This window comes from Callionymus lyra, chromosome 12 (genome assembly GCF_982586985.1).
Source record: "Callionymus lyra chromosome 12, fCalLyr1.hap1.1, whole genome shotgun sequence".
Lineage (NCBI taxonomy): Eukaryota > Metazoa > Chordata > Actinopteri > Syngnathiformes > Callionymidae > Callionymus > Callionymus lyra.
In genome coordinates this window covers 25,384,237-25,400,460 of record NC_141829.1, presented here as the reverse complement: position 1 = coordinate 25,400,460, position 16,224 = coordinate 25,384,237, and positions in this window count along the sequence as shown.

The window sequence follows — 16,224 nt, the reverse complement described above, 5'->3', positions numbered from 1 at the left end:
AAGAGTGTGTTCGTCAATACTCAGTAGCCTGTTGCGTTTTTGCCTCCGTATCAGTGTGTAGAGAGATCTTCCTGCAGGATTTCTCTCCACTGCTCTCATGATTCCCACGGATAAACAACTCTCGCACAAACAGGAATTTGTTGTTTTTTGTTTGTGTGTAGCTCACACATCCATTTGGTTTCATGAATTCTGGATTGATTCAGATTGAAATCTGGTCCATGGTCCCAAGGGCCATTTACGACCCATGACCTAATATTCTGGGGCCTTCCATTTGTTTCCTGTTATTATGAGTGCAGGTAGTGCGAGGGACTCTTTTTGTTCTATGTCAGATGACCAAGGAACAAGTTAACTATAACTATACTTTTATATAGATTTCCTTATATTCCAGGCTGTTGCTCCTAAGCTTTGGAACGATCTTCCTCTCCCTCTGCACTTGATGGATCTACTGACTCCTTCAAGAAACATTTTAAGACATTTTTATTTTTTCAGGCTTTTCCTTGATTTTCTGGAACTCCTGTTGTGTTATCAGTTTTATCTTGACCTTTAAAGTATATACTTTATTGAGAATTGTTTTGATTGTTTAATCGCTTTGTGACCCTGGTCTAGAAAAGCGCTATACAAATAAAAATTACTTACTTACTTACTTATATAGTCAATGGGTTACTTCACCCCAAAATGCAAATGTCACCCGTTTCCTACTCACCCTCATGTGGGACTAAGGGTTGGGATTATTTTCAGAAAAGTCTGTTTCTTTTTAGAGTTATAAGCAAACAAGAATATCCATTAGACTGAAGCGAATGTCGCTTCCAGTGTAGACATTTGAATGTATACGCTGTGAAAGCACTCGCCATATTTACCCGGAGTACTCTCTGTCTGAATGGCTCGCCATTTTTCAGATTTCTTCTACAAACGATCTTAAAATTAAGACTTGTTTCATTTTTTTTCCCAGAATAAATTCCTTATGTCGAGTCTTCAATACAAGATGGACATTATAGAAGAGCAACATTGAGGTATTTGGATGTTGGAAAGTGTGTCTTTTTGAGGGAAGACGAAAACAACTGAGCTCCACTAGCTAAGTTAAAATAGATAGATAGATATATTTTAGTGTAAAAAATAATTTAGTAGGAGATGAGTGACGTAGTTGAACAAAATGCACGAATTCACAGTGCAACCACACGCAAATCCATAAAACATTTAAAACCAAATATAAAACAGACTGGTGAGTTTGGGACCCCTGGTCTAGACTAAAGTGGCCACACGCAGCTCTTAACTTTATCTATGTCGTCATGAGGTGGAAGAGAAACTCATCACAACTTTATTTTTGTTTTTACTTTTAGTAGTCACTACTAGTTAAACTCTTTGACTATAGGGCTTTTGTTTAAGGACTTATTTGTAAGTATTTATTTCCTGTCAAGTAAATATAAAGAAACAATCTTCAAAGTACATTAGATACAGAATACTATAAACCAATGTTAGCTTATGTAACTTGATTCTTTTTTTATTTATTTTTTGCCACTTCTCATTATATTTAAGCTTTTCGTCCTTAATTTACTTTTTTCTTGATGGCCCCTCAGTTGACAATAAATAAACGTTGGTTCATCGGACGTCACTGGCGATCAAGTGATTCAGATTCTTGTCTTTTTTTGTTAATTCAAATTGTGTGTGATTTAGACAATGAAACATCTCTAAGTACTGCAGTCCATCCCAGCTAGCTGGGCTGAATTACCTGTGTATGTCTTTGGACTATGGGAGGAGATCCAAGTGCCAGGAGTAAACCTACATAAGCATGGGGTGATGAAGAAAGACGACACGGAAAAACTGGAGTCAAACCACCAGCTTTGAGGTTTTTAGGTTACGTCCTTCTTGGACTTGAACTTGCATCTACCAGAACTCTGTTGAGACTAAGATTGAAAGAAGGATCTCCCCCTTAATGTGATGCTCAGATGTTATGGACCCTCCTCCACTCACAGCGACATTTAAAGTCCACTCGGTCTCCACCGTGTGTGTCTGCAGGTTGAAGACGGGATTCTTCTTCAGGATGACAGAATTTTTAGGGAACGAAGCCCAGATGTGGAGCGTCCAGTTTCACTCTTGAGCTCACCTACACTCACCTTCCATGACTTCTTTTATAGGTTGAGGAAGTGATGGAGGAAGAACCAGAGAGGAGGAGAAGAAGATGTGAGGGGCAGAGAGGGAAAGTTGAAAGGTAAAGTGAGAGGAGGGAGGAGGGAGGCGGTGATGGGGAGGGGAGGAGGGATGATCTCCTGGGTTTGAAGCACATTAGTATTCATGGAGAAGAGGAGGCCACAGACAGAAACAGACCAGACGAGCAGAGCGCCACACACACATGCAGGACACACACCACTGCACACATTTGCATACGTCGTGTGTCCTCGTTGGTTTGGGTTTGTGTCTAAAATAGATACACACTCCCAACACATTCGACCGCCTAAGGACAATTAAATACAATATAAAAACTAAAGAAGCACAAATACACGAAAAGACAGATACACACACCTGAACACACACACACATGTCTAAAATGGTAGCACACTGGACTGTCCAAAATCAAAAAACTACAGTTCAAATATGAAAAACACAGACACACATGTCTAAAATAGAAACATTCTCTTTAAGGGCAACTAATGTGTTGATTTAAGTGTGTCTTAAATAGATCTTGGACTCTATTGTATCATCAGTATGTGTCTGTTTGTACAAAACTCTATTTTCATTGAAATATTTACATTAGATAATGATCTTAAGCCCCGCACACTGATAACACTGTTTTTCTGGAGATTAAATCTTGTTTACCATAACCACACCCACTCTGCTGTGATTGATTGATCCAGGCATTAGGTTTGTCACCGGGCATGATCAATCCCCAAAGTCTACACTTCCAAGGCTCCAACATTATTACGTCATAATGGACTCCTCTCTCGTAACCTCTTGTTCGCCAAGAATCCAGACGGGGCAGGAACTCTATAAACTAATAACTTCAAACCACACAGACATAAACATATGCTAAATGTTCATGTGAAATGTTATGAAAACTGAACGATGGCTACACAAATCACATATACACACATGCTAGCAAACACACGCACAGACGGACACACACAAACACTGTTACACACATGCAAACAGACACGCAACAGACCTACACACCGACACACGCACTCACATGCATACAAACTCACTCACACATATGCACCCTTGAACACATGTGTGTCAATGCTGTAGTGACCGGACTTCAGCTGACATCTGGGGGCAGGTGAGTCATCTGGAGGTGGGCTGGGTCGAGCTGAGGGGGATGACAGACCAGATTCATATCATATGGGAGGCCACTTGAAAAAAATATGAGCGCTGATGGTGGCAGGAGGAGCAGCAACACTCTCCGGGTGTTCTATTCATAGTCTGAGTGTGAGTCTGTGTGTGTGTGTGTGTGTGTGTGTGCGTGGGCGGGCAGGTGGAGCACAGCTGACAGTTGATTTGCTGTGACACCAGACACACTGGCTGCCTCGGACTCCCATGGCCTAGATATCAGAGTCTCCTGGAAGCCCCTCTCACTCTCGCAGCAGCGTCGCTCACTTTCCGCGTGTGATTGACACACAGGTGGTCTCGCCGGAGTGAACCGGAGTCGGGAGTGAGATCATGTAAACAGTCTGAAGCGCCGCAGAGATGGAGGAGGCTGTTGCCATGGCGGCGGAGGCTGCATCCTTTTGTCACTCAGGGGGAATCAGGGCTAATGAGGAAGGACTTTGCGCCTGCGCACGCAAGTGTGCGTGTGAGTTTTAGTCAATGTGTTTCCCAGCAACACAGTTATCTGCTGCTCTGGAGTGTGTGTGAGGTATAATGGGCTCTGAAGGACGGAACACAAGAAGCAGAGACTCAAAAAGGATGGAGAGATGAAGTCAAACTGAGGTTACACACTCGTGTGGAGAAATGTCAATGTCACTGTTAGCACGCCTCTGTGTGTGTATGTGTGTGAGGATGTTTTACATTAAAGTGTGTGTTGCTGCGTAGGTGGTTTGTTCTCAGTCTCCTTCATCTGGCTGCAAATTAGCAAAGAATCAAAGGCAAACAGGTTTCATTTAATCCCCCCCTCCATCTCTTCTTCTTCTTCTGTCCTCAGCAAACAGCCTTGAGCCTCCCACAGTGTGAACGCCAACATCTGCCTGCACTTTCTCTCGATGTCTGTCCCTCCCTCGCTCTGTTAGAGCAGCAACACACACACACCGCTCAGCATTTGTTTCGCTGTCAGCACAGTCATCAAAGAGAGCCAGAGAGGTCTTTACGCCGTCCCTCCGCACCCCCCCGGCTCCCCCTACTTCGTAGACGGGGATAAATAATTTGATCTGGAGGGTTTTTGAAATTCCACCACTCGGAGAGGCGTGACGTTAATCTTTTATTATCTGCTCCCTCATTCTTCCTCTCCCTTTCTCTTCCATTCTCCTTATCGTTCTTCCAGAACCTCCCTCCCTCCTCCAGGTCTCTCCCCCGCCTGTCCTTGCAGTATTCTAATGATTCATATTTCACATCCACTGCCTTTTCATTTAGCCTGTCTACACCGCTTCAGGGACAGCTCTTCACGATCTTAATTGACTGAGGAGATGGAGGTGTGGGGTGGAGGTGACAGAGCTGGAGGCATCCTCCCCTCCCCCTCCACTCACAAACAACACTCGCTGCGATGTTTGTGTTTCATATTTCTTCGGCTGTTTCTCCTCCTGTTGTCTCACTGATGGTCAAACGCGTGCATGCCAAATGATACCAAAACCGAACTGCAATCTGGACCATCCTTATAGGCAGGGTTGAGTCGTGGGGGCAGCAGCAGCAGTGAAGAGGTCCAGACTCTCCTCTCTACATAGTTTCTTAAAGGGATTCTGGGTCTGCCTGGGGATCTTCTCCCAGTTCAACACACCTTCTGAGGTAGACATCATTTAAAGGAACCTTGCTATCTCAACTGGTTCTGTCTTGAAGAGCAGCTAGTCAGAAGAGCAAAGAAAATAGTCCCTTCTTTAGATTATCTACTTTACTTTTATGCTATTTTTTTAGTTTCTTGAGTCCATTGAAGTATATTTTTCACGGAGGAGGAGCTTGATTTCTCCACCAAGTAACACTGTTGAGTATCTCCTACGGTGAACTAAAACAGACATGTGTGTGTGAGAGACGATGGTGGACACATCAAACACTCATGCTGGAGCATTTTCATGTTGAGCGTGTACAGCACTGGTGCCAGTCTTGCCCATCGATTGTCTCTGTGTTTTTTTGAGTTTTGCCGTGTAATATATGCGTGAACCCCAAAAAAATATTGTGATTTTTGTTTTCCTTATTATTTCATTGCACTGAAATATATCATCACCTCACCACTAAATGTTTAAAGCCCCAATTTGTTCTGTTAAACGTCTAGCACCAATGTCTAAATGTGTATACACAATATTCCAGAAATGTATTTTGGCAATAAACTTTAAAACAATATTTAAGTGTGATGTCATCAGTGTCATGGCATTGGCAAAGAATATATCTATTTTGGTATATATTTTTTTGTTTGGGCAACAGTTTGAAGACACAGTGCCTTTACATTGGTCTCTAGATCAGAGAGTGCTTCTGTAGCTGCTCGACTAATAAAAGGAAACTGAAGGTTACTTTAAAGCGGCAATATGCAAGATTGAACCGATTTTTTTCTGGCGCCCCCTTTGTTAGAACAGTGTGACTGCATTATCACGAAACCTCAAGTATTGTGAAGGGCCAGTCTCTATTTGTATCTTCTTAGTAACTTCAAAAAGGGTTTCAATGGCAATATGGAAATAAATGCAATAGCTGTTTCTGACCAACCTCACATGGACACTTCCTAAGGTTCCTCAGAGCAAATTGTGTGTAAAAACAATTGACATAATTCCCAGAAGGTACTATTCATGAGAGAAAATATAGCAAAAAAAACGTGTGTTGCTTCTAACAACTTCTAAGCAACAACAGCTAGATTGCATCGCAGTACTAATGGCTACATTGGCTCGCTTGTCATTTCAGTTGTGACCCGAGAGTTCACGGCGTATTCAGAAACCGCCAATATATCTCTGGAGGGTTTACAGCTTCTTCTGAGATTACAAATTGTGGAGGCAGCTTCGGACCAATGACTCTGTTAAGCGTCGGTCTGAACAGAAACCCGGTCCTCGCCGGTTACGGGCTCTCGGCGCGTCTCTCCGCGGTAATTAAGCTGTCAGGGTTTTTTTTTCTCAGGGGTCAAGGGAGTGACGCACGAGAGCAGGCTGGAAATGATGATGTGAAGGAAAGGATGCTCTGATGAGGAGAAACGAGAGGGCTTCCTCCCTCCCTCTTCCTCAAATCATCTCTCCTCCTCTCTTTGTATCCCCCCCTCCGTCCTTCCACCACCCCCAACCATCTCTGTCTGTCTGCGCCTCGCTTTGATCTCAGCCTCTGTCCCACACTGCATATTAAGATGCCCGGGCCCCTGTTTGGTATTCTGAGGCGGGCACAAGGATGCCAGTCTCCATATCCTCTCCTCGCTTCTCCTGTGAAAGAGAGCAAAAAACCCCTCTGTCTGTCTCAAGATGCTTATCCCACTAAATGGGTCTGAAATAGCTGGAGAACAGGGCGGGGGAGCGAGGCACGGAGGGGGGAGAAGGCGGTTCAGGGGGGAGTATTAGACACAGACGGCTGGTGGAGGGAGAGAGGAGAGCGATGGAGCTGATTTGAACCGAGACCATAATTAAACGCTATTATCACGACGGGCAGTGATACATCCAGACTGTACGCGGCGAGGAAGAGGAGTAGATATTAATAGGTCGTAGGAGGAGAGGAGGAGAAAATAGGCAAACAGAATTAGAAGGAGCGAAAGTGTAGCGGCGGGGTGATTGCTCAGTGTTTGGGATTAGCATTACTCCCTCTATCTCCTCCTTTCTTTCTCTCCCTCTGTAAGCCCTGGGGAAGGCACAGCTTTAGTTAAACTGCTCTATTAAACGGCGCCTGCTGAGAAAATCAAATTATAACTTCCTTTAATCAGTGAGTATCAGTGGCCCACACAGGAGCAGCCGGCCCTGACAGCACACACACCGAGAGAGAGGAGTGACTGGAGACCTGAGGGAGGCCGATATAAACCTGTCTCCCGTCTGCTTCCGTTCCCATGGCAACAAGATGGAGTGAGGAGGAATACGGGCTGTGGAATGTCTGCATCTATCGTTGCTGTTAAGAGCATCCGAAACACAAAGATAGCAGAGGGAGTACGACGCCAGGGCAGCACGGTTTTAACTACTTGATCATTTACGAGATGGAATTGAGCTTGATTTGGGATTTGAAGTCATGGCTCCTAAATATCCATATGGTCTCACATGCATGCAGGACCTGATCTGGGATCGTGGTGTCATTGACACTTCAAATGTAACACAAGAAAATGTTGTGATCCAGGTTTATTTTTTCAATTCTGTGATGATGTTCACACTAAACACAAAAAGTGCATTCACTTTTTGTGTTTAGTTTTCCATGTAAAGTCAATGTGTGACCGACTTTGGTGCTACAACCTATGACGCCAATGCATTGTCACGTGTTTCGTAGAATATTTGAAACATCAAACTCAAGCAGAAAACTGTATCTCACCAAGGTTTAAAAACAACCCAGGTAAATCATAAAGAGGTTATACTGTTGAAAAAATGTGATGCAGATTGAAGCAAATTTTTAAAAAGCTGTAAACACAGTTTAGGTTAGAGTACAAAAACAAGTGAGTCATTTGGCTAATATTAGCATTGAAGAATGAAAAGTGAAGATCATAAATAGACATTCACTGATTTTATTTTACTTTCACTAGGAAAGTTGTTTCTACGACATGACACTATAACAAACAATAGGGATAAGATACAATATTCGTTAAAACCTTTTGGAAGAGCTAACATACGGAAGCGCAATACTGTCAATGGGAGTGGGGTTTTTTTGACTGATTAAAAGGAGGTTAAAGTGTTTATTCAAATATATTTTTGAAATACATTATACATGTTTCTGAAGTAAGTTTGACCAACCTACACTCTCCATGTCATGTGCACAGATGCTTAGACAATGATCAAAGTAGTCGGACCAGCATTCAAATTTCGAAGACTAGGACCCCGACAAAGCTGCCCAACCAGACGCCCGCACATCAGATGCCCCGACTCTTGGCTGCTCAAAAATGTAATCCGCTTTCCACCAACGCTGATTTACAGTCATACTCAGACGTCGGTGAACTTTTAATGAACCAATAAAGTAAATGATTTAAAACAAAGACAAACCAAAATCCGAGGTTGGATCTTTCGTTGGAATATGTTTAAAATACGTTCGAACGAGTTTAGTAATACGTTTCAACGAGAAGCACAGTCAAAAGAAATTCACTCCCATTGGCAGTACTACGCTTCCGTAGTAAAAATACAATAATGCTCTAGTAATAAATAATGTGTCCACAGAGTCATACTGCGGTTCATCAGTGGGAAAAACGCTGTTTATGAGTCTGGTGGTTCTACTCTGGATACACCACAGTCTTTTATCAGAAGTAAAAGGGTGGAAAAGGAACCTTTTTAGAGGAAGCTTGTGGTTGACTTCTAGGAGACCTCTATGTCCACCAACTTGAGCAGCAGACTCCTGAAAAATACAGAGTAAGGTAGAGTAAGATGTATGTAGCTTGCATTTTCTGTCACTTCTCCTCCACACTGTGTTGCTCATGTAAAGAGTTTCAGTTTCACCTGGTGGACGGTTCAAAAAAGAGGTCCCGTTTTCATTTTGGTAGCGGTGTTGACCCACGTTATCACAACATCACGCAGCACTTGTCGAACTCATTAGGCTCTGTGTGCCGACAAACCCCGGTGAGAGCTGGTCTCCGTCCCCCTGGAAAGCCTGAAGTATAACAAACACATGCGATCATAAATCCCTCTCGTTAGGAGGCAATCTAATCACTCTCCTCTCTGATTAGTCATTAGCAGGCCAGTTAGCGAGATGGTGGGGCGCAGGTGGGAGGGAAACTGCCTCCATCTCTGGGGCCTGCCTCCACTCCTTAATGATGCTTAATAAACATTGTTTCCATTCTCCTGCGTGCCGACACACACGAGCCGCGATGAGCACAAGTGGAGGCATCTTGGTGCATCATTGGCCAGGCGGCTCGTCTCCGTTTCTCATGGCAACACACTAGTCTGACGGATGATTGGTTCGACGAGCCCCGGAAAGTGACCTCGCTGCCTCGCGATCTCGCTGTCTTAATACGCATTGGGCTAGTCCCAGGGGAAGTCTGGAGTACCAGCTAGCCTGGGTCACTGATAATAGGTTTCAATTGGACAGCGGTCAAATGCGGGGGACACCCTGGACAGATATCCAGGCCATCACATATAGACAAACGCTAAATAAGCCTATTTTGGCAGTTTGGGAAGAACTCAGAGTTCCCAGAGGAAACAAGCATGGGCAGTAAATCTGCAGCACAAACCACTAAACCAGCATATGTTATATATATATACATATATATACCTTATTTTCATGTCTTAACAAGAAGGAGCTGTCTCGCCTGCAGTTGATTCAGAACCCTGCAGCGAGAATTCTAACAAGCTCTACTAGAAGAACTCACATTTCTACGATCCTTAAAACTCTTCACTGGCTTCCAGTTTCTTTCAGGATCAACTTTAAAATTCTGGTTCTTACTTTCAGAGCTATTCATGGTCAGGCTCCTCCTTACATCACTGATCTGATCCAGCCTTACACCCCAGCTCGGGCTCTGAGGTCTGTGGATCAGAATCTACTTATGGTTCAACGCACACGGTTCAGGACCAGAGGAGACAATCTTTTCAGGCTGTTGCTCCTAAGCTTTGGAGCAACCTCTCTCTCTTTTTGTGCATAATGGATCTACTGACTCCTTTAAGAAACATCTTAAGACATTTTTATTTGTTCAGGCTTTTCCTTGATTTTCTGGAACTCCTGTTGTGTTATCAGTTTTATCTTGATCTTTAAAATATATACTTTATTGAATATTGTTTTGATTGTTCAAGCGCTTTGTGACCCTGGTCTGGAAAAGCGCTATACAAATAAAATTACTTACTTACTTACTTACTATGCAGGACTTCTAAACATTCATATAACATGTCAGTGTGCTCACAAGCATCACTTTGTAACCAATGAAAATATTGTATTCATGGTCATTGATCACCGTACAAACTGGATTCATTCATGATCGGAAAGGTTTCATCTTTTATAGTCCTCTTAAAGAACTGATTTACAAGACAATGTAGAGGTGTCATTATAAACTGTTGCACCACAATATGGAAACGGAATGGCGGGGTCTCAGCTTTAAAGGGTATGGCGCCATATTTGTTTGAATCACTCTTTCAAAAACGTCCGTCTTAATTAAACATGTGCATAGAGCTGGCGTGAACAAACGTCCTAGGAACCTTCAGAACAAGGAGTTCTGTCTGTTTGTGTGGCAGCAGCATAAGACTGTTTATCGAAAGCTTTAAATAATTCAGACGGTAATATGAGTGAACAGTGATGGTGTCCTGCTTAAAGACACGCAACATATGTGCAAACACACACTTGTTCGCATACGGTGCCGGAGAAAGGATCCAGTTTCTCTCCAGTTGTAAGGAGGCAGCCAGAACCAGGATTTGGTGAAGTGTCTCGGGTTCGTGGTGCCAGAAAGCAGCAGCGACCTGAAGAGCTCTGAGAGCGTGCGTGTCTGCTGCAAGCCAGTCTGGGAATTCTGCCAGTCTACTGTTACTCCACAAGGGGGTTTACACACAAGAACACACCCACACACTTACACATACAACCAAGTGTGTGAGAGAGTGAGCAGCACTTCTTTGTGTTGTGTCACTGATCTCTGCTGGCAGGCACTAACATGTCCACTGCAGACATTACCTGCTCGTCCCAGTCACAAATATGCAGCACACATCCCCGGATTGTGTGTCGTGTGTGTGTGTCGTGCCCAAATTCTTGTCATGGATTCTATACTTCAACAGGATTGTAACAGCAACACAACCCACGAGTTGTTCGAGTCGATGTTTCTCTGGCCTAGTCCACAAAATGACGATGTTGTTAACGTGAAGACGGATGTTGTTTCACAAAGAAAACATTGATGTTTGGCTAAAGGTAACTGTTGGTGTGTCACACTGGACATCAGGGTGTAAAGCTCATGTTTGTCCAGATCTGTTGTGTGTCGCTGCAACACTCCAAAAACACACATCTCTGTCACCTAGACAAACTCCTGTTTGATAAAATGTTGAGCATCGCAACCGCTTTCTCTTCAATACATGCAAGAAACTGGGACATGTTGTCCCTGTTGGTGGACGGAAGAGGAGGAAGTTAGAAGAATATTGAAAAGGAGAGAGATGGAAGAGGTCAGAGGTTGAAAAAAGTAGGATGAAAGAGGAAAAACATGGAAGAGGAGGAATATGGTAGAAGATGAAGATCTGAGGGGAAAGATAGAGGAACAGGAACAAAGAGGATTAAGATAAAAGAATAAGACGGAAAAGGATGGAGATGGACAAGGGAGAAGATGGAAGAAGAAAGAGGAAAAACACTGAAGAGGAGAAAGATGGTAGAAGAATGTACGAGAAACAAGATCAGTAGAGGAAGATAGAGGAACAATAAATAAGAGGATATAAAGGAGAAACGAGAAGAACAAGATGGAGATGGATGAGATAGAGGAAGGAAGAGAAAGAACTGAAACAGTAGGAAGAAGGAAGTAAAAGTAAGAGTAGAAGGATGAAGAAGAAAGAGAAGGGTTATGTGGAGGATTAAGAAGAAAGAGGAAGAAGGTTGAAGAAAAGAGGATGGGCAAAAAGGAAAAATATGAAGATGGAAACATTTAATAAGAAGATGGAAAGGAAAGGAGGAATAGACGTGAGAAGGAAATGAGAAAGAGAGGGGAGATGGAAGAGGAGGAAGATGGAAAAGAAGGGATATATTGAGGGGGAAGATGGAAGAGGAGAAGGAAAGAGGAATAAGGAAGATAAAGGAGATTGGGAGAAAGAAGATGGAAGGGGAGAAGGAGGGTTGTAGCCATTTCAATGGAAATAATTCATGTTTGTTTTTGTTGCTTTTTCCCCAGATTTGCAGACGTGCTATTCAACTGAAAAAAAACCATAAAGTTACCACAAACATTTTATTAACAAAAACTCTACTGGAGGGACAGCAGGAGAACCAACAACCTTGCAATGTTGAAGAACACACTGATTAGATGCCTTCATTTTATTTTGAGTCTGTATAACACACACACACACACACAAGAACGCACGTACACACTCAAGCACGCACGCACGCACACAGCTGAGTGAGTAGTGTGTGCACTTAAACATCAATTAATTGAGCTCCAGTCGTGGTGATTACACGTCGGGGTTAGATTTGAAATGTATCTTGATTAAATATTGAGGAGGATCGCTCTCACACTGTGTGTCCTTAATGTTGCACTCTTCCTGGGAGGATTGAGGATCTCCGCTGATTAACGCTCAAGCTGCAGCAACAATTATTTTATTCATCAGTTTCACTCTCGTTCGTCATGTTGCCGAAACAAAACAAGATAATTTGAGGCTTTTACGAGACAATGTTGCCCTCACTTGAGTGTCAACAACAAACAGTGATATCAGTGAGTCAGCGAGCTTCCCAATGTTCACTGTGTAATGCTGAGTGTAGCAGGCATCGTCTCACATCCTCTACTGTCTCATCTCACATCCTTTACTGTCTCATCTCACATCCTTTACTGTCGTATCTCACATCCTCTACTCTCTCATCTCACATCCTCTACTGTCTCATCTCACATCCTCTACTGTCTCATCTCACATCCTCTACTGTCTCATCTCACATATTCTCCTGTCACATCCGCTACTCTCTCATCTCACATCCTCTACTGTCTCATCTCACATCCGCTACTCTCTCATCTCACATCCTCTACTGTCTCATCTCACATCCTTTACTGTCTCATCTCACATCCTTTACTGTCGTATCTCACATCCTCTACTCTCTCATCTCACATCCTCTACTGTCTCATCTCACATCCTCTACTGTCTCATCTCACATCCTCTACTGTCTCATCTCACATCCTTTACTGTCGTATCTCACATCCTCTACTCTCTCATCTCACATCCTCTACTGTCTCATCTCACATCCTCTACTGTCTCATCTCACATCCTTTACTGTCTCATCTCACATCCTTTACTGTCGTATCTCACATCCTCTACTCTCTCATCTCACATCCTCTACTGTCTCATCTCACATCCTCTACTGTCTCATCTCACATCCTCTACTGTCTCATCTCACATCCTCTACTGTCTCATCTCACATCCTCTACTCTCTCATCTCACATCCTCTACTGTCTCATCTCACATCCTCTACTCTCTCATCTCACATCCTCTACTGTCTCATCTCACATCCTCTACTGTCTCATCTCACATCCTCTACTGTCTCATCTCACATATTCTACTGTCTCATCTCACATCCTCTACTGTCTCATCTCACATCCTTTACTGTCGTATCTCACATCCTCTACTCTCTCATCTCACATCCTTTACTGTCTCATCTCACATCCTCTACTCTCTCATCTCACATCCTCTACTGTCTCATCTCACATACTCTACTGTCTCATCTCACAAATTCTCCTGTCTCATCTCACATATTCTACTGTCTCATCTCACATCCTCTACTGTCTCATCTCACATATTCTCCTGTCACATCTTCTACTGTCTCATCTCACATTTTCTCCTGTTTCATCTCACATCCTCTACTGTCTCATCTCACAAATTCGCCTGTCTCATCTCACAAATTCTCCTGTCTCATCTCACATCCTCTACTGTCTCAACTCACATCCTCTACTGTCTCATCTCACATATTCTACTGTCTCATCTCACATCCTCTACTGTCTCATCTCACATCCTCTACTGTCTCATCTCACGTATTCTCCTATCACATCTCACATATTCTCCTGTCTCATCTCACATACTCTACTGTCTCATCTCACATTCTCTACTGTCTCATCTCACATTTTCTACTGTCTCATCTCACATTATCTACTTCCTCATCTCACACCCTCTACTGTCTCATCTCACACCCTCTACTGTCTCATCTCACATCCTCTACTGTCTCATCTCAAATACTCTACTGTCTCATCTCAAATTCTCTTCTGTCTCATCTCACATCCTCTACTGTCTCATCTCACATCCTCTCCTGTCTCATCTCACATCATCTACTTCCTCATCTCACACCCTCTACTGTCTCATCTCACACCCTCTACTGTCTCATCTCACATCCTCTACTGTCTCATCTCACATCCTCTCCTGTCTCATCTCAAATACTCTACTGTCTCATCTCACATCCTCTACTGTCTCATCTCACACCCTCTACTGTCTCATCTCACATCCTCTACTGTCTCATCTCACATCCTCTCCTGTCTCATCTCACATCATCTACTTCCTCATCTCACACCCTCTACTGTCTCATCTCACACCCTCTACTGTCTCATCTCACATCCTCTACTGTCTCATCTCACATCCTCTACTGTCTCATCTCACATCATCTACTTCCTCATCTCACACCCTCTACTGTCTCATCTCACACCCTCTACTGTCTCATCTCACATCCTCTACTGTCTCATCTCACATCCTCTCCTGTCTCATCTCAAATACTCTACTGTCTCATCTCACATCCTCTACTGTCTCATCTCACACCCTCTACTGTCTCATCTCACATCCTCTACTGTCTCATCTCACATCCTCTCCTGTCTCATCTCAAATTCTCTACTGTCTCATCTCACATCCTCTACTGTCTCATCTCACATATTCTACTGTCTCATCTCACATCCTCTACTGTCTCATCTCACATCCTCTACTGTCTCATCTCACAACCTCTACTGTCTCATCTCACGTATTCTCCTGTCTCATCTCACATATTATCCTGTCTCATCTCACATCCTCTACTCTCTCATCTCACAACCTCTACTGTCTCATCTCACACCCTCTACTGTCTCATCTCACACCCTCTACTGTCTCATCTCAAATTCTCTACTGTCTCATCTCACATCATCTACTTCCTCATCTCACACCCTCTACTGTCTCATCTCACACCCTCTACTGTCTCATCTCAAATTCTCTACTGTCTCATCTCACATCCTCTACTGTCTCATCTCACATATTCTACTGTCTCCTCTCACAACCTCTACTGTCTCATCTCACATCCTCTACTGTCTCATCTCACAACCTCTACTGTCTCATCTCACGTATTCTCCTGTCACATCTCACATATTCTCCTGTCTCATCTCACATACTCTACTGTCTCATCTCACATTCTCTACTGTCTCATCTCACATTTTCTCCTGTCTCATCTCACATCCATACTTCCTCATCTCACATCCTCTACTGTCTCATCTCACATCCTCTACTGTCTCATCTCACATCCTCTACTGTCTCATCTCACATCCTCTACTGTCTAATCTCATATTCTACTGTCTCATCTCACATCCTCTACTGTCTCATCTCACATCCTCTACTGTCTCATCTCACATATTCTTCTGTCTCATCTCACACCCTCTACTGTCTCATCTCACATATTCTACTGTCTCATTTCACACCCTCTACTGTCTCATCTCACATCCTCTACTGTCTCATCTCACATCCTCTCCTGTCTCATCTCACATTTGCTTCTGTCTCATCTCACATCCTCTACTGTCTCATCTCACGTATTCTCCAGTCTCATCTCACATATTATCCTGTCTCATCTCACATCCTCTACTGTCTCATCTCACATCCTCTACTGTCTCATCTCACAACCTCTACTGTCTCATCTCACATATTCTCCTGTCACATCTCACATATTCTCCTGTCTCATCTCACATACTCTACTGTCTCATCTCACGTTCTCTACTGTCTCATCTCACATTTTCTCCTGTCTCATCTCACATTCTCTACTTCCTCATCTCACATCCTCTACTGTCTCATCTCACATATTCTCCTGTCTCATCTCACATCCTCTACTGTCTCGTCTCACATCCTCTCCTGTCTCATCTCACATTTGCTTCTGTCTCATCTCACATCCTCTACTGTCACTTCTCACATATTCTCCTGTCTCATCTCACATCCTCTACTGTCTCAACTCACATCCTCTACTGTCTCATCTCACATATTCTACTGTCTCATCTCACATCCTCTACTGTCTCATCTCACATCCTCTACTGTCTCATCTCACATCCTCTACTGTCTCATCTCACATCCTCTACTGTCTCATCTC